Here is a 25,567-nt window from a genome sequence, read left to right as displayed (position 1 = left end):
AAAAAAAAAAGCTTTACCCCCGTTGTCCTGTTTCACGGCCTCCTCTTTTATGCAAGAAAGAAGCAAATTCTTTTGCTCACTGTACAGGAACCTGAAGTCATTACTTTGACAGCAGAGCGGCAGCACTGCAGATTCCAACACTGCTTCGTTTTGCCCACAGCCTTCCCACCACTGGAAGCTTTGACTTACAAAACTGTCATGTCAAACAAGCAGGATTTGTAGGTCACTCAGTGCCCCTGGAAACCTATTTTATGGGACTCCTTCCTCTGCCCTTGAATGAAACTTGAGCATGTCAAATAAGCAGGATTTGTAGGTGACTCAATGCTACCGGAAACCTATTCTGTGCCGCTCCTTCTTCCTCTGCCCTTGAATGAAACTTGGGCAGACCCCCAGATTTTTCAGTAACTTTCAGATAACAAAATGTGCCCCCTTAAATCACCTTATTCACAAACACTCTTCCTTTCGAATCTAATATTCCCTGTCCAGTATAAAACCAAAGCTCCAAGTTTCATTCCAATTTGAAACTTCCCATCCTCAGGTTGGGCCTGTTGCCATGGTGAAGCGGAAGGTGGGAAGTTGGGGGATGGTAGTTTCTTCTCTTAGAGCTCCCCTCCCTTATTCACCCCTAGCTTGTTTGCGACACTTTCAGTGCTGCAGTGGTTGGAGGGGCAGCTGGCAAGGAGAGGTCAGGAAGCCAGAAAAGTCCTGTTTTCACTGTGAGCTGGTGTCAGTGATCTCTGGGCATGGTGGGAACTGAAGGCTGGCTGTTTCTCTATTCCATGGCCCCCCATGGAATACCTTTATCAGTTCTGTGCAGACCCTCATCCTGCAGATCTCTCACCTGTAGTTTCCTGACATGGCTAGTCCACGGTCTCACTGGCTGCTTATGACATTCTCTCCGCAGCTGGTCATCCTGCTCTACGCCTCCGGCATTATTTACCTGCAAACTCTTTGTGTCTCTAGATGAGATCCTATGCAGCATCGGCCAATGCCGTATCTGGTCCAAAGAAAGCACTTATCTCTGATCTATCCTCAGTGAGATGCACTTCCCACAATACCTCCTACTCTGCTGCCACAGGCTGCTTCTACCAACTTCTAGATTTCTCAGGCGCATGCCTGACCCCAGACTACTGTGTCTTCTAACCTGCAGGTGGCACAAATCAAGCTTTCTGTGTGGACTCTTGGAAGCCCTGCCACTTGATTTGAGTATGGGAGAAACACCTCCCTCTCTTCTCCCAAGATGCCGTGTATGCGCGTGTGTGTGTACGTGTACGTGTACACACATGCGCTTGCGTGTTAGCAGGGAAAAGGTTGGGGGCATCCACAGAACCCCCTAAAAACCTCTCTAAATACATCCTCTCCCCAGGGTCCAAGTCCTTCCACATGGGTGTTGGTCTAACAGTCACAAAACCAGATTTTAACAGATTTCAGCCTTTATTGCAAGTCCTGTTGGGTATTTTAGCAAGGAGTTTCAGAACATGAGAGCTACTGCCACCTAATGTTTTTGGGAGTGTGCCTGTTGTTAAGTTATGCTCCCTCCACTTCCTTCTCCACCCTTCTTTGTGTTGTGGGGGTGAGGGCCCTGCAAACATCTCCTCTTGAATACATTATGCTGTGTGAACTAAGCCCCACACAAAAGGACAAATATTGTATGATCCACTTATATGAGGTTCCTGGCATAGTCAAATTCATAGAAACAGAGAGTACAACGGTGATTGCCAGAGGATAGGGGGAAATAGGGAGCTAGGGTTTACCGTGTACGGAGTTGCAGCTTAAGAAGATGAAAAGAATTCTGGAGACAGGTTGCAAGCAATGTGAATGTACTGAATGCCACTGAACTATACACTGAAAAATGGTTAAAATGGGAACTTTTCTGTTATGTATATTTCAGTACAATTTAAAAAACATGATTTCCCCCTCTTCTGTAAGTCCTGTTGGGTATTCTGGCAAGTAGTTTCAGAACATGAGCAACTGCCACCTAACACCTTTGGGACTGCATGTTGTGAAGTTATGGTCCCTCCGTTCCCTTCTCCACGCTGCTGTGTGTTGTCGGGGTGAGGGCTATGCAAACAACATTTCCTCTTTGACAAGGGCTCTGCAAACAGGGCACACCGGAGAGAGCCTGGAAGCCTAGAGGAGGGAGAAGGGACCAGACTCTGGTTGCTGCCTGTTCCTGCCAGTTACCTGGCAACAGCCCTTCACTCTAGCAGCAGCCTTTGTTTCCAGTAACAGCTGGTTCAGTCCCAGGGTTTTTCACTCTCCCAGGTCCAGCCCTTTTGCACACCCCTACGAGATACCAGCACCGGCCAAACAGTCCCCAGTCCTCAGGGCCCCTCATCTGAGCTCTCAAGCTATCCACACCAGCAGACCAGCGTCGCCTTCTCAGAGGTCTGGGTTCCAACTCCATACTTTCCTCTGAGTTCCCGGGGTCTGCCTCCCAGATCTGGGGGCCCCTCCTCCAAGCCTCTAGGTTCTGATAAGCAACTCCTCTGCTTTTGTTCCCCCAGCACAGGGCTGCAACTGCTTTTGCTGTCCTACCTCATTTGATCCCTTTTTGCATTTTCAGTCCTCTAATATCTGTTTAGCCAACTCCTTATACATTCCATCTGCCAAGGTAACTAGGTGGTTTTCATTTTCTGACTAGATGCTGACTATTAGTACCATATTTTTGCACTACTTTGCAAAAACATGAAAACAAGAAAGAATTCCATTTCAATATCCTGCTATAGTTGTTTACTGCCTCTGTCTCCCAACTAGTTTGTAAACACCATGAAATCAGCTGTTTCTGGCTCACGTACACACAGCACTTTGAATACAGCCTGGCATATAGCAGGTCCCAATCATCTTCATCAGATAAATGAAGAGAAAATATGTAATTTAAACATAAGACACAAAACAATTTTGGTCATGTAAAATGCTTACAATATGTAAAAGTTATAACGACATGTAAACATACCTGGGAGGAAATAAGTAGCTGAATTTTGCAAAACTCTCTTTCTGAAATTATTAGCACTATCCATTCTCTGCTTCTCTTCCCTCATTTTCCTGTTTAATAATTTTTGTCAGTGGGGATTTCTCTATATTTTTCTTGTACATTAGGGCATGTTATCCACGAGATAGTCATTTAGGGTGATATTGTGATTTATAATAAGAAATATATATTTGGTGTTTGTCCACTGTTTTTGGCACATAGCTCCTAAAAACCTTGCAATTTCCTATATAAAAGCCATAAGGGCATCTTCTTTTATAATATTTAGTATTTTCCCCAGTTCTTGAAAAATAGCTCCAGAGCATAAAGGTGAAATAGGTGTCTATTTATTAATAAATAACAAGCCCCTTTCTGCTAAACCTGAGTTGATGTTCATGAGGTGACCCGTGGAAAGCCCCTTAGGATGGGGTTGGTTGCCAGGGGAACTAACCTTGTGATTAAAGAGTTGGACTGACAGGCCCATCCCCAGACCTCCAGAGAGGGGGAGGGGCTGGAGGTTAAGTTTAAAACCAATGGCCAATGATTTAATCAATCATGCCTCCGTAAAAACCCAAAGGACAGGGTTCAGAGAGCTTCCATGTTGATGGACAAGAACGCACCCACCTGGTAAGAAGATGGCAGGTACACCTCAAACTCCAAGCGGACAGAAGCTTGGGACCTGGGAGAGGTCCTGACCTTGCCCTAAGCATCTCTTACATCTGGCTGTTCCTGAGTTCTATCTTTTAAAAATAAACTAGTAATTAATCTCATAAGTAAAATGTTTTCCTGAGTTCCGTGAGCTGTTCTAGCAAATTAATCAAACCCAAGAAGGGGGAAACATATTGACTGGTCAGAAGGTCAGCAGGTTGGTCAGAGCACAGGTGATATAACCTGGATTTGCAATTGGTGACTGAAGGGGCGTGGGGGGGCAGTCTTGTGGGACTGACCCCTTAACCTGTGGGATCTGATGCTCCAGGCAGATGGTGTCAGAATTGAGTTTAAATCGTGGGACATCCAACTCGTGCTGCAGAATTGCCTTATGTGCTGCAAATGCCCACATACCTGGTGACCAGAAGTATCAGAAGTGAAGTAGTGAAGTGAACTGATAAAATACATTAAACTTCACAAATAAAACTTTAAAAGTAGAACTCAGAGCATTGTAGTGTGATCTGAAAATACTGTCCTGGGAGAAAAACACCGAGATCCACGTCTGTCCCTGGCAGTACGACTTTAGGCAAGTCACTTTATAGCTTCTGTAGGTACGTTACTTGCTCTTAAGTATAAAGAAAGTGTCGTTCTTCTTTGAAGACTCTGGTTTTCATATAGAAATGTGCTTTAACAACCCAAACGCACAACCTAACTTTCCAGCACTGACAGCCTAGACAAGCCTTGAACTGCTTTTTATCACAGTCCCCAACACATTCCTACTCTGACTGAGTGACTGGAAAAGTGTGAGGTGACTGACAGTAAGCAGCTGAATGAAAAGCTTTGGTGCCAATTCCTATTTCCACTTCCAAATGAAATTATAATTTTCCGTAGCTAATACTTTTTAAACTCGGCTGGTTAGTCTTAAGATCCTAATCTGGGGCACAGTATTAATATTGACAGCTGCACTAACTGTATAACACATTGGAATACATTGCAAAGCTCAAAATGACCAGGTCAGGGCAGCCAACTCTTCTCTTTCACTGACATCTAAAGGTGTAAGACAGCCCAAAAGGGTCAGTGGGAGATGCTAACAACGGAGCACAGGCAGACCAGGAAGGAGACCTGTACCAACGGCAGGGCCATGAGAGTGAACTGGAAGAATGGTACTATGTGAAGTGGAGTGCACTTGTCATAAACGTTCTCTCTTATGTGTGATGGAGAATACAGTACAATAGGAAAGTCAATCAAATGCTACTTTAGAAATAAAGAAAACAGGGGGCTTACAGATCTCAGAACCAAAAGTTCAAGGACAGTAAACGACTGCTCTGTTTAATAATAACAGATGTCTGCAAAAGTTAACAGAGTAAATTTGGTTTTTGTTTTTGTTTTTCTGGTTGTTTTCATACAATTTTGTTCACAGAAGTAAAATATAGTATGTACGTATACATGTACTTGTATATATATAATATATACATATTATATACATGTACTGTGGTCAGGTTAGTGATGTAAGACTATATATATATGTATGTGTATGTACATATATGTATGTAAGAAAATAAACTTTTCTTACCTGCAAGAAAACCAAGTAGTATTGTCATTATCACCAGGAAAGCATCAAAGGGATGTTCAGTATCAATGAGGGAGCCCAGGATCTCAAATACTTCAATCTCTCTGTCTCTCTCTCTCTCTCTCCACACACACACACACACACACACACACACACACACACACACATACATATACCGGGGGTGCCAAAAAAATATATATGCGACATGACTTGTATTCGTCTTTTGTTATCAGTATATATTACTACCATTTTAATACAGTTTTTTCCTTTCTTAAAATGTGTATAATTTTTTTGGCACCCTATATATAGTTATAGAGATAGAAATAGATGCAGATATACAGATATCTATATATATATATATATACAGATATAGATATGTATGTATACGTATATGTACATATATATTTGTGTGTGTGTTTATATACAAACAGCACAACAAAGAGGAAGGTGGACTTACAAGCCTATGGGAGCACAAAAGTAGGCAGTACTGTCTGAGAGCCCAGGAAGAGTCTGGATGGCATCAGCAGGGGATGGACTTTGGTTTCACAGAAGGATGTAAGTGGGAGCATGCCTTGGTGACCACTTCTAAGCACTGCGGCTCTGTTGCTTCTCTCTGAATGCTGGTCTGGCCAGGCCAGTGTGCTTGCTTAATAAGGGGCACACTGCAGATCCATCACACCTCAGCTCTTCTAGTAAGGAACCAACATTGTCAAATTGGAAAATCCCTACTGGGAGAGATGGCGATGCACTTCTGGGGCCCTGTGAGGACCGGGCTCACCTTGGGGCTGCTTGTTCTCACCGTCCTGAGGACTGGAGCCTCTCAGAGGGGGCAGCTGAACGTGGACTCGACATGGGCACCAGCTCGCAGCTCGAAACATCACTAACCTGACCACATTCCATAAAAATTCAAACCTCCGATTAGAGAGCATGGAGAGACTCTGGTAATTTACTAGAAGCTATGGTAGCTCTTTATGACAAATAACTCAGGAATTGCTAAAGGATCGATGTTTGCTTATAAAAGGAAATTTCTTCTTTTACCGCCATTCTAAAGAGAAAGCCCGTGTGGCTGTCTAGACTAAAGGAACAGAAGTCAGGAAGGTTTGCCCACCCTGCTCCCTTTCCTAACTTCATCCTCATCAAACAGGCTGCATCCCAGCAAAGCTACACGTTCCTGTAGACCTGTATATTCCCTTAGTATGTATGTCTTTTGTGATGTGGGTAGCATCTCATTTAAAATCCAAATTTGTAAAACAGCGTCTTATTTTAGATGCTGTATTACAAGGTCCTTCAGCCTGTGAAGTGACAATGGCAAAATCAAACTTGTAACAACGTTTCAAAACAAATTCAAAATTTGTTAATAGTTTAGTCCTAGCTACTACTTTCAGATTGACAATCACTATACGGCATAAAGACAATATTCTGAAGACATATTTAATGCTCTTCTGGCATTCTAAATGGATTAGTGATTGTAATTCTACCATGGGAGTGACAGTTTCCATACTTAATGAGAAAAATTGAAAACTCAGGAGGCTTTGCCTTCACTAATGTTAAACCAATGTTAAAGAACCATTTTAATTAAAAGGGACTCACTTAGGTATAGCGCATTAATGGAGAAAAGTTAAAAATAATCTAAACGGAAAGGGCCTGAGTTGGTCAAATGCTAACAGGAAAAAGTCATGTTAATATCAATTCTACCTCAGGAAATATCTCCAGGGTGAGCAAATCATCACTGTCATACTCCCTGACTTCCCTGTGGTCCGACGCGGTTCAGTCTGTGTGTGGAAGTGGTAGGGTGGTGCAGGAGTTAGCAATACGACTTTGAAGCCCTGAGGTCCTGGATCAAGTTCTAGCTCTGCCACTCTGGTCCCATTATGGGACACACCTATTCCTAAAATCTTGCATGATTTTTTTTTACTTGTGCTAGTATTTAATTTAACTGATCAAAGAGTCCAGGGCACTGAAAGTATGTTTCGATGATCATTTCAGAGAGAAAACAAATAAAAGAAATGATTCCCCCTGGACCCTTGAGTTACGCAGTGCTTGAACATGAAACCCACAGAACATTTCTGCTTCCTGGTACAATTTTCTGTGTGCTCTACCTAGAATTTTATCACCTCTACTTCCCATACCTCTGGAGTATTAACCTTGGGATTGGTACTGACGATGAATGCTACCTGATTGTAAAATTGCCTTCGGATTATAATCTCATAATGTGAAAATCGAAAGGGACACTAAAATGTAAACAATAATGAAAACATTGTAATCTCTAGTTTTTTGCTCCTCTGATCTGGGGACATGGGGCCTCCACCATGCACCTCCCCACTGTGCCCAGCTCCTGAATAAACAGGCTCAGCCAACCTGCAAGGGGATATGTCCCCTGCTCTCATACCCTGGAAGCCAGACTGCACTCCGAGCTCCCACCACACTTAACATTCGGAGGGTGGATGGTATTCACGTGTGTACTAGTCTAAGAAGTCCTGCACTAAATAAGTAGGTACTGAACTCAAAATTCAGACCAATTTTAATAAAAACCTGTCACGTAATTTAACATTAGAAATAGCTGAGGACGATCCTTTCAGTACCAAGGTATTAGTTATTTTAACCACTTTTATGGAAATCTAATATAGGCCACATTCTGTCTATATATAAATAACACATTTTTATTGATAACATAGGACCTAATTATGACAAACTATCATAGAGCAGCCATGCTCCCCAGGGCTTACAGAGTGGTCGCGTCTACACTAAGCGACACTAGGTTTGTCATAGTTCTTTACCGTTTCTCGGCCCGGCCCTGCTGTCAGGAGTCACTTCACACTCTGTCCCCTCTTCTACTTTCAAATTTGCTGCTTTTGGTGGGCTTTGGGCTTAAAAGAAATCAGACAACGAAATCTTTTGGAATCCTACCTAAAATATGAAGGAAAAAAGACTTTTGGGTCATCAGAGGGCTCAGCTTTGCAGAAACCAGTATGGCGCCGTCTGTACTGACCACTCTCAGGCCTTCTTGGTTCTGAGTTGTGATCTGGACGCTCGAAAAGGCTTGCTGCCCCCGATCTCCTGTGAAGTTGTTGGGCAATGGCCCTCTGTTTGTCAGCCTTTTGCCTTTTAACCACAGCTCCCCGGCACCATCTCCTCGCTGTGCGTTCACTTCAGGACTACTTCCGTTTCATTGACACTGAACTCTTAATAGCTCCATCTTGTAGTTCCCTCCATTGTTTGTAGCAACCCACACCTGCTATGAATACCAATGTGGAGGTGGGGTTTAAATGTTTACATTGTGCACAGAGCTTTCAATTCTAAGCACCACAATTATGAAAGCTGCACAGAAGTAGGAAATACACCAGCTGAAAGTATGGTCTAATTTGCAGGCAGCTTGAGCTGCATTTGATAAGAATATGCTTGACATTTTAATCTTTCTTGTGGCAGTAAATTGTACTTCTCCTAGCAGCAGGAGTCATTAAATCTGTGCTCAGAATAAACCAGACTGTTTTGGAAAGTTTAATTTTTTTCAGTTTTCATACTCCATTTTATGACTGTGTTTGTTTCTTCAGAGGTAAGCCTGTAAGGATCCACAGTCTACTATTTCTACTTTAAAACTATAAATGTCATCGTTTTAACCTTCACAGGGTTTCATCATAATTTATTTTTTAAAAAAAGTTAAATAAAAGAGCTCTGATTCTAAATTAAAAAATAAATAAGACAAAAGATTGAACCTGAAGCTCCCATGCAAGATGGAAATATTACTTGGGGATGGCTTGTTAAGATTAAGATGGTGAAGAATACAATACTTAATGGAGTCTAGGACGCCATCTTCATGAGCTGAGTGTTTGTGTCTCTCCCCCAAACTCCTGTGTTGAAGCCCCAGCCTCCAGTGTGGCTGTATTTGGACATAAGGCCTATAAGGAGAGCGTTAAGGTTAAATGAGGTCATAAAGGCGAGGCCTCGATCCAACAGGATCAACATCCAGAGAGCTCTCTCTCCACCTGCACACAGAGGGAAGGTCACGTGAGGATACGGCAAGAAGGGAGCCATCTGCAAGCTCGGAGAGGGCTCTCACCACAAATCAGATGGGCTGGCACCTCGATCACGGACTTCTAGCCTCCAGAACTGGAGGAAAATAAATTTCTATTGTTTCAGCCACCCAGCCTGCTGTGGCAGCCCTTGCTGATTAAGACACTATCTATTTTGTAACATGCACAATTATTTTACCAAGAAAGTCGATGATATGCTATCAACTGTAAGATGCACCCCACTTCCAATGATGTTGAAACATGAAATGTTAAAAAAAGGTGAATACAGTATTTCTGAAAAATAGTTTTTAGATAACCAAAATAATTAATATGACAATAATGACTTGAGTGTTTGAAAGTAGCTTTTCCGTACTAAAACCAATACTTTACTGCAACCATCAGATCTTTGTTTTATGGCCTCCTAAATTGTTAAAATATGAGAAGTTGCACAGCTCATGCATGAGAAAACTTAGAGTCAAAAATGGACAAATAGATACAAACCCAAAGCTTAACCATTTATTTGTTACTTTGGGAACTTCAATTTCCCCAGAAAATCTGAGACATTGACAAATATATTGACAAATAGCACCTAATCAGGCTAACTCTGCTCCGACTTCACTAAGAAAATGTAAATTTCCTCCGTTTCGCTTCTTCTATCCCCAAAGCTTGTACATCTGTTTTGTTTCAGAATTATCAGAGTCCTTTCAAAGGCTAGCATCTCTCCTCTATTCTCCTCTTTCCTAGGACTATCCTCTTTCTTCCCATCTTTCGTCTTTCTCCCAATTGCCTCTGCTCCTCAGCCAGCAAAGATATAGAGTTCCTTCTCCTTAAATAGGTACGGAAAACTACACACAAATACAAGACATTCCTAGACCCTGCTTCCGCTTTCAAGCTTTAGTCTCCTCTTTCTTCTTTCCTTTTCGAGAGGGGTCCATACGCCTTGCCTTCTTCCTCATCCTTCATTTTCCTCTCTGCAACCCACTGCAACCCCACTCTATCTCATGAGTCTCTCAGGTTTTCCTGCCACATGCTTCCATCACTAGATTTTATAGCAACATTACCCTTGAGAAAAACTATGACTGAATTCCACAGGACGGCCATTTTGCTGGCACCTCTAGGACTGACCATTAGCAACTGGACCAGAATGTATTCTTTCTGAAGTCACTGACCATCCAGTAAGCAAGAAGCCTCAAACAGCTGGTGTGCTGCTCAAGTGAAGAATTTGTGATGCTTAGAAATGCACGAAGGAGATGGCTGCAGGGTCCGAGGACTGACAGGGAATAAATAGCATCATGCTGAGATGGAAAGGCCAAGAAAAATACCAGCTGTGTGGAATGAGGTTTAAGCTCTGTCATAGTAGGTGAAAACTAACGTCATTGGTGTCACTTATAAATACTTGAGAGCCAATCAGCAAAGAAAAGAAAACTTTATAATTAGTTTCTTAAGACTGACGACTAGAATCCACGTGTACTAATTTGACAAGCCCAAAGACCCGCCATGTCACAACGCAGTCTGGTTTACATAAACAAATCCAGGAAAACAGGAGTTACTTAGTCACAGCTTTATCTAAAGTAGTTATTGCACAAAGTATTCAATAACTTATATAAATGCTTTAGATTACTATTTACCTGTAATAAAAATTTTCATGTCATAACACAGTTTTTCCTCCATTTTTAAATTATTCAATTAATCTCAACTTCCTTTTTGAATGGATGAATCATAATACACAGCATACTGGGAATAATTCAAAGCACCAAACCACGTAGTTAGAAGTTTATAACCTAACAATTGAGTTGACAGGGCATACCTTGCCTCTAGCACAGAGCCACAGTGTCAAGTTGACCTGCCTTTAGCTGGTCAAGTGGTAGGATTTCTAGTAGCTTCTACTTTTTAAAGATTCACTATCATTCTAAAGTGGTGTGCATCAATTTTATGCCAGAATATATCATCGTAATGAGAACAAAAAGCTTTTATGTGCACATACTGCCACTACATTTCCAAAGGCCCAAATTTTAACAAGAAGAATAGACAAATTATCAGACAAAAAAACTATAAATTACTTGGGCTGGGAAAAAAATCTTTTAAAATATCTGGCTCAACATTCTGCTTGCAGGTTTCTATACATACTGCATACATATGAGTGCACATATGTATCTATATAGCTTTTCCATGGTCATGTAGGAACTACAACATTCTTTGCTATAGCAAAACAAGAAGAACTAGGTCTGCATTTCTACCATCTCGATGCAAAGCCTCAAGAGCTTCCTGCATGGAGAATCCCATCAATGTCTGCAGCAGGAAAAATTGATGGTAGGAGCGTGGAGGGCCCTGATGGCGGATGGCCTCGCAGCTTCAGGTCTGCATTTTCTCTGGTCTCAGGCCGGTCTGTCAGTGGGTTCCTGGGCTCTGACCCAAGTCCTAAGCCAAGAGGGAACTGGGTGGCAAGGAACTATGTCCTTTGCTCAGAAGCCTGATTGGGTGCATCTTCCTCACCTGCTGAGAGCTGGGGGGAATTTCTGCACCTCAGGCGCAGTGTAGCAGATTAGATGTTCCAACTGAAACTAGAATGACAGTACTGCTCTCATTCATTAATGTCCTTGACCTGGAGCTCTGTTCCCTACCACCTGACATGGCATCACCTAGACTCCTGAAGTTAACATTTTCCGCATCTTCTATCTAGCACCAGATGAAGGGCCTGTTAGTTTAAACATATATATATTAGTGTGAAACACTAGTTACAATTGATGAACCAATATTGGTACATTATAAACAAATGCCCATAGTTTATATTAGGGTTTACTCTGTGTATATTACAGTTCTATGGGTTTTGCCAAATGCATGTCATGTATCACAATTATAGTATCCCGGAAGTTTCACTGCCCTAAAAATTCCCTGTGCTCTACTTACTCATTCTTCCCCTCCCCACCCAAAAAAAACCCCTGGCAACCACTGATCTTTTTACTGTCTCTATAGTTTTATCTTTCCAGAATGTCATATAATTGGAATCATACAGTATTTAACCTTTTCAGACTGGTTTCTTTCACTTAGCAATATGCATTAAGGTTCCTCCATGTCTTTTTGTGGCTTGATAGATATTTTCATCACTGAATAATATTCCATTGTATGGAGCTACCGTCGCTGCTCTATCCATTCACCTACTGAAGGACATCTTGGTTATTTCCAATGTTTTGTAATTATGAATAAAGCTGCTAAAACATCCATGTGCAGGTTTTCATATGGACCTGCCTATTAATTTTCAGTCCTCAACAATACAGGCGCAGTCTGATGAAAGCAGATCTACGGATACTGTTCTTTCTGGGAAACCATAAGATATTCACTTTGGGCCCATTTTTTCTCAAAGCTCCTTCATACCTGTTCGGTTCTCAGCTACCATTTCTGATTGGCAGATAACTTCTGCAGATGTATTTGCTGACACTTGGTCATTACTAATATAACCAAACATTTACCAAGTTCCTTCCATATTGCTGTTATAAATAAGTGAGTTTCCTCTGTTGACTCTACAGAGGGTTGACACCTGCCATAGAGACTTTAAGAGAGGGAGCAATGCCCATCCAGTAAATGTGGCAATTCCTTATTCGTTCCATACATGTCAACACTACTTTCCAGGACTATAGATCCCCAGTGGAAATAAAATTACTTAAAATTTCAGAGGAAGAGTTATATTTTGATGCTTCTATTCCTATGAAGAGATTACCTAAATTGAGGGAAGATGCACTACTGTTCTCAACATTGACATTCTGATATCTACTTCCACAGCCAAAGGAAGAATATTTTCCTCTGTATCCGGAATGTCCACATTCTGTTGTAGCCTGTCTCTTTTCATCTCAGTTTGCACATCAACAGATGGTTATTGGTTCCGTTGCCTATTTCTAGGAAGCTCATGGTCCCCTGTGTTACAAAAATGTTCTTGGTCACAGGGAGCATTCTGTTGTTCAGTCTTATACTGTCGATCTGCTGATTCTTTGTGTTGCTTCAGCCATGCACTTGACTTTGATTCTGACATTCTAAATGCTAGCCCTTTTCGCTTAGAAACATCTGTGGTTAATGCATCATGGTACTTGCTGACAGAAAAAGTAGCTTCCTTTCTTGTGTGGTGATGGAATTTGAGAGCCTGGGTGTGTTGTTCTTCAGCTGGCAATTTCTTTTGAGTATCTGCAACAGCTGTTTTTTCTGATGAATTCTGCAAAAGCATAGCTGGACTCGAGTATGCCAGAGTATTGTGCTGAGGAAGTAGGCACACAAACAGAAAAATCCTGTAGAGGGAAAAGAATGTTCTTTTTTCCCTCCATTTTTAATTTCTTCATTTGAAAATCAACATTGTGGGTATATATCCAAAAGAAGTGAAAGCAAGGGCTCATAGAGATATTTGCACACCCATGTTCATAGCAGCGTTATTCCTAATTGTCAAAGGTGGAGGAAGCAGCTCGTGTCCATCTATGAATGAATGGATAAACAAAACATGGTATATACTCGTACATACAGTGAAATAATATTCAGACTTAAAAAGAAAGGAAACTCTGACACATGCTACAACATGGACGAACCTTGAGGACATTATACTAAGGGAAGTAAGTCAGTCACAAAAGGACAAATACTGTTTGATTCCACTAATATAAGGTACCTAGAGTAGTCAACTGCGTAGAGACCAGAAGTAGAATGGTGGTTGCCAGGAACGCTGGGGGTGGGGTGGGGGGGAGAGGTAAAAGGGTAGTTATTACAATATTTAACAGGTACAGTTTCAGCTTTGCAAGGTGATAAAAGTTCCGGAGATGGATGGTGGTGATGGTTGCACAGCCATCCATGTACTTAATGCCACTGAACTGTACATTTAAAGTGGTTAAAATAGTAAGTTTTATGTTATGTATATCTTACCACAATTTTTAAAAACTCAATATTGCAGTTAATGCAATAATGCTACACAACTAGCACCTTAATCTTAGGTGACCCTAAGTCCTGGTTTGCTGGGGCAGTCCCCATTTGTGCTTCTTTACCCAGGCAATCATTAATAGGGTCCTTTTCACTCTCAAAAGTGTCCCAGATTGAACAATAAGTCACATAGTCACCCTAGATGCATTCCATAATTGCAAAAATCATTGCATTGCCATCTGCATTTGCAAAGGTCTTAACGTTCAGAATGTGCCGACATTTTCTCAAATCACTCTAATTATAAACTCAATGTCCTGTACAATGTTATAGGCTCAGATTCTTTTTTTTTTTTTAACTGAAAACAACATGACTTTATTTGCTCACAATTCTGTAGGTCAGAAATTTGGCACAACATGGCTGGGGTTTCTGCTCAGGGTATGACAAGGCTGAAACCAAGATATCGCCCAGACTGAGCTGTCATTTAGAAGGTCTGAGGGAAAATTTGCTTTCAAGCCTTTATTCTTGGAATTGAATTCAATTTCTTGTGCCCATAGAAATGAAGTTCCTCAGTAGGGTTGAGTTCCCCCTTTCCTTGCTGCCATCCTTAAATATTTTAAAGATTATTGATTACTTTCTGAACATCGAAAGCAATCTTCTTTTCTGATAAACTCATTATTTCTGTAAACACTAAAACCCTCTAACTTTCGACAAGCTCACAAGTAACTATTTCTTCGGACTAAAGGGAGCACATAAAAGACATAATCTTAGACAGTTGCCAGTTTTTGCCTCACTTGGCTGCCTTTTTGTCATTGCTTAAAATATCAGATGTACTTTGAAGTCAGAAATATGTTTATGTTTCAATTAACTCCACCTTTTACCTCACCATGGGAGAACACACCACTTTCTCTGAAAAAGCCACTGTTCTCCATACTCATGATGAAAGTCCCATGTTACCATAATCTTTTACAGCTACGTCCCCAGACCATCAGCCTCTCAAGGTCAGAGCCATATATCTTTAGCACTTAGTACCAATCCCAGTACAACAGAGGTTCTTAATATCCACTTCTTGAGTCAGTGAATGAACAAATCATTCAAGGATGTTCAAATACTAGTCTTGCTTGGTTCTCCTCAAATTTTGCTTTCAAAAATTATACCAAAAACTCATGCTCTCTCTACTCACCTCCTCACTTAAACTTGATACATCGATGATCTAACCAGGGAACAATTTCAGATATTCTTCTAGTTCATAATGCTAGCTATTCTTCTAGTTCATAATACACTTGGCAAATCAAAAGATCATTTTGGTTTTCAATCCATACAAGGAGTTGGGTCCTACAACTTAATATTCCTCGAAGCTCCATAGAGCTGCACACAAGAAGTCATCACTCTTACGATCCAGAAAGAAAAGCCAGGTTTTTCTCCTGAATGTTTACTTGAATATGAACGAAAGAGAAAAATTGGGCTGGGAAGGAGGGAGAAGCTGGAATTAGAGAGATCATTAGTGTATTATATAGCATAGAAAGATTGACACTACTTACTTTCCCTTACAATTAATCAAACAATACAATATTAGATTCAAGCAGTTTCCTCCTAAGAATACACTGTATAAGTGGGTTTCAGGAATCACAGCCTAGTGGGGGCTTGAGATAAAAAACAGTAGATTTATCTTGAAGCTGCATTTACAGAGCAAGAGGACTGTTTTTATTTTGACGTGTTTATTTTTGGTGGCTAAACTCTTAGTGTCACCACTGGACCCAGGAGAACATACTCATATTATAGTGTTTACACACTATTAATATGTTAATTAAATGTATTAAATGTAATTCTGCATTTAAATGCTTTCATTACCTACCAGAGAAGATATTTGAACGAATATTACCTTTAGAGATGTAAAAATCAATTTAAAAATATATATGTTTAAAATTTTAAAAATATATGTAAAGACTGACAAATTTACTTAGTAACTCCATTTGTTTCAGCTGCTCTTCTCTCATTTTCCAGTTCTAAATATCAGAGGCAAATATAAAATGATTTCATTCAATAATCAAGATTAATTCCTAGATGTGCTAATGTAATTTCTCAGTGCAAATAAATGAGAATTGATTACTTAGCAACAGTAGAGATCCAATCATGTCTACTTTAATAGTTTGCAATAAAGGAATCTGACCAGCGCCAGAGTATGAAATAAGTGATTAGAGTGAATTCAAGCACACTCCTAATTTAATCTCCAATTAATATGTCGTTTCTATCTCTGTAATCCTTTAAAAAAAAAGCACCATTAAAGATATAGAGTAAAAAAGATTAGGTAGAAACACAGATGCATAGATAATTCATCTAATGAAAGAACTAGCCTATCAGGGGTTATTATTTCTCTGATCAGACTCTGCTGAGTTCTTCCTTTGTATTGCAATTCATCAATCAGGTAGGCTATCTGGAAGTCTGGTGGGGAGGACGATTTTTAAAATCACTTTCCTGATATTTTACCTTATTAAACCGATTATTAAACCGATTATTAAACTGATTATTAAACCGATACAAAGGAATATTTTACAATCAAATAGAACAATATGCATAGGCAGGCACTTGGTAATTTTTAGTTATTTATTTGCTTGATGCTTTTTCCAGCAATTTCAACTATAATGACTATAATATCTATCTGTTTGAAATGGAAATTGGTTCGCAACAAGATCTTTTTTTGATTCTTACAATACATCATCTACCTGCTTTGAATGAAATATTCTAGCTAAGTCTCTAGTTAAGTGTTAGACATGATGGGGTATCACTCAGCATTCATTCCAGTCCCCTTCAATTATGCATTCCTCTATCTCTGAAACTGGAAAGCTATAAAATACATTTCCCAGACTCCCTTGCAGCTAGGATTCTGGGCACAGATTAGATTCTACCAATGAAGTGACATGAATGAGAAGCGAAGTGGAGGGTATCTATGGAAGATGTTTGCTAGCTTGTTTTTGTTACCGGTAGCAATGTTAAGTCACTAGCTTCCTTGAAGGAAGAGGCACTTTGCAGCCACTTCTCTAATCACTGGAACACAGCTCAAACAGTGTGCTCTTGATGTCAGCAGCTCCAGTGATGGCTCTGATTCCCAGCCGCCACACTGTGATAAGTGATGGCGGTAACACTGGAGGCTGGTTCAGCATCCTGTCTGGGATTCATCCCTTGAGCTCAGCCTGCATCCTCTCTTCTTTAGGTTGCAACCTTCCCTTCCAACCTTCTTGTGAGCACCTAATTCCCATATGAAGCCCCTTCCTGCTTAAAGTAACTGGATAGTTTCCGTTATCAACAACCTGACTGACACAAGAAAGAGACGAGAGAGGCGAGAGTATTCAATGCACAAAACAGCAGGTAATGCCGGGGGGGAGAACCTCGAAAGGGAAAAAGGTTGTGCCCATCTATGATATATGAACAGGAAGAAGATCACAGACCCTACTATCCAGAACTATCCAAACCACGGCCAACACTCTTTCGGGCCTGGGGTTGAGGCCAAAGCATAATTATAAAAGCTGAAAAGTAATCATGGGGACCCCTGGAGAGAAAGAGAAAAAAATTAAAGGAAAAATGACAAAGAGGGGAGAGAAAAAGGAAAAAGAAACGAAGTGAGAAGGAAACAAGGAATAACAAAGTGAATAAAACCACACATACTCATATGGTGAACAAGATCATATAACAAACTCCTCACTTGAGTTTGCCTGGATGTTCCCAAAGAGCAATCCACCAAGGGTGATCTCTGTTTCTCGTGACTCACTGCCCCGCAGGGCCTGTGTCATAGCTTCATAGAGCTGGGCTCAGGGGTTCTCAGCTACAGACTCGGCAAGTGAATCAGTCCCTATGGCTCTAGAATAGACACGCAGAGTCAAACTGGATAAATATACTTCTTTTGTGTATTTTCAGCTATCCTACAAATAGTATGTACATATACGTATATATATGTATACATATTTACATATATATATATATATATATATATATATATATGTGGATAGTAGCTGAAAATATGTATTTTAAATAAAAATCTGTCAGATTGAAAAAAGGAAATTAATCCAAATGGTTTTAAAGTCAGACAATTAATAATGCAAAGAGCTGACAAACTAGTCAATTATGGTAAATACTGGTTTAGGTTCGGATCAGCTAAAAAAGTGGCTATAAATATCCTTTTTATAATTCAATAGAGTAGTCTGAAAAAAAGCGCAAAGAAATTAAGAGTTTACTGAGACTACCATCCTTAACATAAAATAATAGAAAATGTGTGTCACAGTCCAGGCCGACTGTTTCAGCCTCATTCACACACTGCTTCCTTCTTCAAAATACTGTTCTCTCCACAGGACTTCCCATCAGCACACATGCTCAGCATATGTAGAGTTTGCAGGTGCTGTTCACTTGGCATTAAATTCTTTTCCTTCCCCAAGGACCTTCCGTCACCACCTCAAGCATTCCTGACCTCCCTCCCCACAGGTCAAATTCCCCGTTTCTCCCTGTGACAGTTTCCTGCCTAGTACATAGTACAGGTAGAATTATAGGTTTACCTATGTATTACTAGCAGACCTGAGTTCCATGAGGAGTCAGGTTTGTTTGTCTTGCTATTGCGTCCCGAAGGCTTCTTGGGTGCCTTGGCAATGCTGAACGATTGAAAAACTGAATGAATGTTATTTCTGCTTCATCTCCAAAGACCAAATACTCCATTTCTCAATAATGATAGATGCTCTCTACCTTTTCTGTCTATGGGAAAGCGAGGAATTACTAGTATTTTATGAGGGCCGACTTCTCACGTCATTAACAGAAACTAGTCAATTAAATGTTTAAATCTCATCATTATCTCCAAAGACACCAAAGGGAACTTCTTTAACCAAAGACCTTTCTAAGGTGGAGGAGATGTAAGTTTGAGCCTCTAACTCCCAAAGGACACTGACTACTAAGAGTCTAGTGTATACTATAAGAACATAATAAATATACCAGCACAGGGGACTGACCCATTTACAGTCAATTAGGCAGCAACCTCTCTGAAGCCCCCTTGAGATAGTAATACTTAAGACGAGAACTTTCTCCTTCTTACAAGACTGTTTACAATGTGCCAACATTGTACTCAGCATTTTACACCAATTATTCCATTTGCTCCTCACAACCACCTTAGGAAGTATCATTCTCCCATTTCATAGACTAGGAAATGGCTCAGTTGGAATTCACTCCAGGTGATGGAGTACAAATTCTAAATTCCTTTTCTCGTGTGATTAGAAGTTTCTCTGGGTGGGAAGTAGTATGCAAAGTGAACGATGTCAAGTCCTCTTGGAGATCTCTTAGCCAGAGGTCTATACTATGTTTTCTCTTATGACATCAAGAGAAGAGAATCACAAAAGGTGAAGGACATTCAACCGGTCATTTAGCACCTCTGTATTTTCAGCTCTGTCAGGGACCAAACTATGCTAGAATCAGGCTTGACATTTGGTTCCTTCAGTCTGTCCTTAAATAAATCTCCAGTGTCTTAATACTTTCATGCCACTCTTCTCAGAACGCTTCCTAATTTATGAGTAAAACACAAGACTGCACAAACAAGTGCTGACAGCCTCATCTCAACAATGCATTATACCAAAGGCTAAATTACGATGAGTGCTAAATTACTCAATTCCTCTTTAAAATACAATTTGGAATAGCAAATGCAGTAAACACAGATGCAATTTTTTTCTCAACATTAAGATCCTGTATATTGCAAAGCCTGTCCAGCCTTTTGTTCCTTCTTCAAAGCAGTGATAGAGCCCTCATAATGTGTTTCAGATTTGGAAACCAGCTCTCTAAAAGGTGCGTATAAATTCTTTACAAGAGAAATGCATACAAGTATTCACATATCCACCAATCAGAAATACTCTAAATATTAATACCTTTACAGTCCTCTTAATCCTCAGTAAAGTTTGGCTTTCGAAGATACACATAATCAGAGATTTAAAATTGATTGGGACAGTTCTCCTGCTCCTCCATTTTAAGGCAGAGTTAACCATGCAGACAGTATTTTCAATTTCACATCCTTCCGATAAGTGAAATTTTATTAAAACCTTTGAACTGCTTTGGTGCTTTAGCTATGTTACGACACACACACAAGAGGACAAATTCTTTCCAAAGAACATCACTTGAATCTTTCTAGAACTAGGATTTCTTTTGAATTAAGAGAAGAGTCTATAGAGAGTACTCTTCTCAAATCTGACCAAATGCATTCATAATGCAGCAGCTCTCTGGAGCAGTTTCCTTAGTGAGGAGATACTTTCCAACTTGCCAACATCTCCTTTAGAAGAAGTTATGTGCAATTAATGGGTATCTGGGTGTCATTTTCATTCTTCTCAAATAATCCTCCCCTATGAACTACTCTAAAGCCTCCCTCACTACGGCAGAATCCTTTACACTGCATTGTAAACCAGGTGTCAAGGACGGAAAAACCTACAGTCCTCCCTTCTTTAAACTTCAAAACAAATTAACCATTTATTGGCCAGCAACATCCAAGGATTCAATAGGCTCATGAGTCCCACGAATAATAGTACTTTTAAGCCACTGAAACAAGTGGTTAAACATCAATCAGTACCTGTAATATTGTCAATAGCCTTAACCTCAAAACGATAGATATATTCTGGCTCTTTGCCCACACAAAATGTTCCACGAACATTTAAATGCATGTGCACCGACTGATACATAAAGCTTCCTGCATTGATGTTTACAGCCTGACCCTCTTCTACATACAGCACGGTATACTTACAACATTTCTCTCAAAGAACCCAGGTAATATCAAAAACAAAAAACCAACCCCATACATATAGCAAACATTATACAAATCCTATCATCCCATATTGCTATTCCTTCTTAAATTGTACTTTTGTCATCCGCTTTGACTATTTCAGTAAATTCTTTCAGATCAACTAAACAAATATTCTGACAAACTTCTGAGTTCAAGTTATCTTAGTTCACGTCTCCTGCTAGTTAAAAATCCATTCCCAAACGATAGCTTCTAAAGGCAAAGATATGTGTGTACTCCATGAAAACACAAATTCATTTTCACCTTTAAGACACTAAACATGTCCCCAGCAGCTCAGAGTTCTGATTTATCCGATGTACACTGAAGCACATTCCGCAGTCCCCTACCGCATGGCCAGCTCGCCTGTTTTGATCACGTCTAAGTTTTCAAGGTAAACAGGTCACCCTCCGGGGCTGGAATGACAGAGAAAACACAGGAACTCACCCAGGCGGTCAGACCCCAGTCGCAGGCACGTGCGCGCGCGCAAAGCGACCTGTCGCGCCCTCTCCTCCCTGTCGGCGGAGGGCGGGCAGGCGCAGAGCCCGCAGAACTAGGCTGTATAGGAGGCTTCCCGCCACTCCCCTCTGCAGACCATTGTTAGAGCCGCTGTAGTCGCGCTTTCTGCACGGTATGGGGGCGGGAAGCTCCACCAAACTGAATAGTTGCAATGCTCTCCCGGATCCGCGGAGAAAAAACTGCTTTTGCATCAGAGCCGGGGGCTGTACCAGGTGTAACTTCCACCCCTTGACCTATTTTAGAGTGTGAGAATGAAAGCAATTGGAAAATATTGCCGGAGAGCGCGCGGGGGAGCGGGGAGCCGGGGACGCGCGTGCCCGAGTGGGAGCGCGCGTGCGCCCCGGAGCGTGTCCGGGCTTCCAAAGAGAAGTTACAGCCAGGCCCCCGGAGGCCTTTCTGGCCACGGCTCTGGAAGCTCCTCCTCCCGCTGCAGCCGGATCCCGGCTTCGCCCGCCCTTCTCAGGGCGCGCCCCGCGCGGGGAACGCCGCTCCTGGGGCTTGGGGGGCCTTCGGGTGGCCGCCGCGACAGCAGCCAGGCGACTGCCCGCGGCCCAGAGAACGCGGCTGTCTGCCCCCATTTCCATTCCCGCCTCCCCGACCCGCCCTCACCTCTCCGGGGGCGGCGCAAGAGCTCGGGCAGTCCAGGAACCGAGACCCGCAGCGCCTCCGGGTCAGGAGGGCGGACAGCCTCGGAGGGGCGGTGGGCGTGGAGCGGAGCCCGGGGAGTGTCGCCTCCCTGCTTAGTCTGTTGGAACGCCCCGCCCAAACGTGCTCGGGAAGTGAGGCTCTGCCGCGGGATAGGGGTCACCTACCTACCTCCTCCCCGCGCTCTCCTCGTCTGTCCCTCCTGGCCTGGCGGGTCCTACGTGGGAGAGGACGCCAAGGCGAGTATACCTGGCTCGCCCGGAGCGCAGCAACACAGTACCTGGGGTCAACAACGTGACGCTTTAGCGCGTCTTTTCTCATTTGATCCTTGCAACCAGCTACTTCCAGGGAAATGTCCCCATTAGGTAATGGGATAACCGAACATCAAAGGGGTTAAGTCCAAGGTGCCACTGCTTACCTTAGACTCTCCAGAGCTTTTCACTAAAACAAGATGCTTAATCTGTTAAAGAGTTTTGCAAAACTAGCCCCATCAAGGTACCCTCTATCATGAGGGATAGAATTTAGGTTAGAGTGTTCCAGGTAAAGTTGGAGACACAATCCCCCCTCCCGCCCCACTGTTTCTGTAGCAGAAGGGTTAACTGCTTTCTGACAGGTCCTTAGCATGATAATCTTCAACCTCTGTTATTAAACAACTCAATACTCATCGATGGCCTGTGTACTTTAAAAGGTGCTAGTGTCTAATATGGAAAAATTAGCACATTTTGTAACTGTTCTGCTGACCTTTGTGTGTGAGGTTGATGCTCCTGACTCCATGGGGATGGGAGGACTTCATGTTGAGTTGTTTGTTATGCGGACCCAACTTCAACTACCCTGTTTCCCTGGAAATAAGACCTAGCGGGATAATCAGCTCTAATGCGTCTTTTGGAGCAAAAATTAAGACCCAGCTTTATATTATATTAATATTAAATTGTATTATATTATATTTATTGTATTATATTATATTTATTATGTTAAACCCAGTATTATGTTATATTATATTATATTATATTATATTATATTATATTATATTATATTATATTTTATTATATTATACCTGGTCTTACATTATAGTAAAATAAGACCGGGTCTTCTATTAATTTTTGCTCTAGAAGACACATTAGAGCTGCTTGTAAGGCTAGGTCTTATTTTCCGGGAAACATGGTACATGCCTCACATAGACACTGATATACATATGTAAAGTGTGCTAAAAGGGGTGGGGATTAGCATATATAGTTTGTGATTCTGGAATAATTTTCTAGTGCCACAGTATATTGGTATAGGGCAGGGAAACTTTGCTTGGGTATCTTTACCTGTACTCAGGATAATTAAATTGACATTTCCTTTTTCTATAAATGTCTCCTTTTTGCATTTAAAAAGAAAAACAAATAATCATGAACCTAGTTTTATATGTTCTCCTGGAGCTGAATGCCAGCCCACAGAAGTAGCACTGCTCATTCATTTTTGTTTCCATTCAATGGAGCTACAACTGCCATATGTCCTTGGATGCAAGATACATACTGGATACTGCGATGTTCCTTGCCCTCTTCTAACAGTGCAGTAGGAGACAAGACACACGTAAATGACTATAGTATAGTGCCTGGTACATAGTAGATGACTAATAAATACTTGTCAAGTCAAGGGGAACTCAACAGAATGTAATAAATATGAAAGCTTGGTTTAAACTCTGCAGGAAAACATGAGGGAAATCAGTTATAGGGTAGATGATCAAGGAAGGCATCCTGGAGGTGGTGACAGGGGCCGGATTTTGATGTGGAGAATTGGATAATGAATGGAAGTGAGAAAGTATGTTTTCTATGCTTTCAGGATATGCAGAGGCAGAGGCTCTTCACCTTTTGTAGGTAGTAGACCCATGTGAGAATCTGATAGGAGCTTTGCAACTCTCCTATATAAAAAACAAATTTAAAAATACGTGCATACGTTTTCTGGGATTTCCCAGACTGGCTAAGGCGGATCTGTGGTATCCCTAGAAGGTTGTGAGCTTGAATGACCATTTCTTTGTTTGGAGGCAGGGAAAAAAGAAAAGAGATGATTTTCTTTAAGGCAATCGTAAGAGGCATTGCCATGGCCACTAACGGAATTTGGGGAAGGGCTGAGCGAATGGAAAGAAAAGTGTGTTGTAGAGAAAAATCTGTACACTTGGAAGCATAGAATTTTCTCCTCAAAGCTGGACTTTTTAACATTTATATTCTTTTTGTACATGAGAATTTCACTTTCATTTCTCAGCAAACAGAGGGAAGATAGATCAAGTATGACTGTCAAGCACTGGCAGTTGCTGATGTGAACGAAGTAGGTGTAAGGGGGGCGGGGAAGGTTACCGCTATTGTATTATTATCCCCTTATTTGTGATCTTTGACGATTTTCATGAAAAAATGTTTACATAATTTTTACTCTCAGGTAGATGTAACCAATCCTATGATATTTCTTAACTTAGCTTGTTAGAATGGACATTTTGTATTGAAACAGGAAACACTACAAGTATGTCAGCGATGCCACACATAAGATTATTGTTAATAAGTAGTGTCCATATAGAAACAGTAGATTTTTCTCTGGTAGTTAATTATGAAGTGTGTTAGCGATGGTCTCAGCAGAAATTAGACCACTGAACACTGAACAAGTGTTCTGTTTGTTTCTAAACGTACACTTGACTTCATTTTATATTGCTTAGTTAAGTGCCTTTATTATTATAATATAGTTCTATATTATATAATATAGTATGTATTATGTATTATTATGCAATAATATATTGTATAATCTATAATGCGGAAATATATCCTTTATGTTATATTATTATATATGATTGTTATGTCACTTAGTCAACTCAGTGCCTTTACTGGTTAACTCTCTGGCATACACGTCTTGCAGAGCAGATGGCAGGCCATGGTTCTCTGAGTACTTGCCCTGCTCCCTTCTGAGAAACACAGTGACAGTAGTCCCTTACCCATAGGGTGCCATGCTTTCCATCATGTGCCTAACTCAGCCAAGGATTTGTTCCCATCCAAAAGAGCTATCCAGTTTGTCCTGTGGCCGACAAGTCAGCAGCTGGAAGAATGCGGCCAGATATGCATGTACTGCATTGGATAGAGATGATGAGACCCAGGCAGACCTCTTCCCAAGTGTCTTAAGGCAAGGACTGGATTTGAACCCAGGCAGTGAGTGCTCCATAACCTGAGTTCTTACCCACTCTGTTAACTGCCGCAGCAGGAGTAAAGACAGAGTTAAACTGAGCCACATGCATAAACTGCGACGGAGTCATACTGTAGGCGTGATGGGTGCTCTGATGACTGAGAAGCTCATCCTACCATATTACCTGGGGCTGTTGTGTTTCCTTGTTGATCTTCCAGCATCTTCTGAGTTGCTTATGGCTGGGGAGACTATTCCTTGTTCTTCCTTACTTCCTTGTATAGTTTCATAATAAAGTAATATCAGTGTAGATAACTGGTTTCTCCTCCTTATAACCTGAATGAACACAACCATATGATAACATAATGATTACCTATAACACTGCCATGACAGGA

General features: G+C 41.2%; 1 protein-coding gene across 9 annotated transcripts in view; it reads right to left on the bottom strand.

Annotated features, from left to right (window-relative positions):
- TRMT9B (tRNA methyltransferase 9B (putative)) overlaps positions 1-22,323 on the bottom strand; it is a 52,463-nt gene extending 30,140 nt beyond the window's left edge. For 3 of the 9 annotated variants that reach the window (XM_033104258.1, XM_033104251.1, XM_033104256.1), the window contains exon 1: positions 21,135-21,939. The gene's annotated coding sequence lies outside the window, so the exon portion shown is untranslated. Of the gene's footprint in view, positions 1-21,134; positions 21,940-21,995; positions 22,138-22,202 lie in introns of those variants that run through there. The other 6 variants (XM_033104252.1, XM_033104253.1, XM_033104250.1 and 3 more) reach the window with 5 other exon arrangements.
- Positions 22,324-25,567: the final 3,244 nt, after the last annotated feature.

The sequence above is a fragment of the Rhinolophus ferrumequinum genome, chromosome 4, assembly GCF_004115265.2.
Source record: "Rhinolophus ferrumequinum isolate MPI-CBG mRhiFer1 chromosome 4, mRhiFer1_v1.p, whole genome shotgun sequence".
Taxonomy (NCBI): domain Eukaryota; kingdom Metazoa; phylum Chordata; class Mammalia; order Chiroptera; family Rhinolophidae; genus Rhinolophus; species Rhinolophus ferrumequinum.
This window is presented reverse-complemented; position numbering and strand designations above follow the sequence as displayed.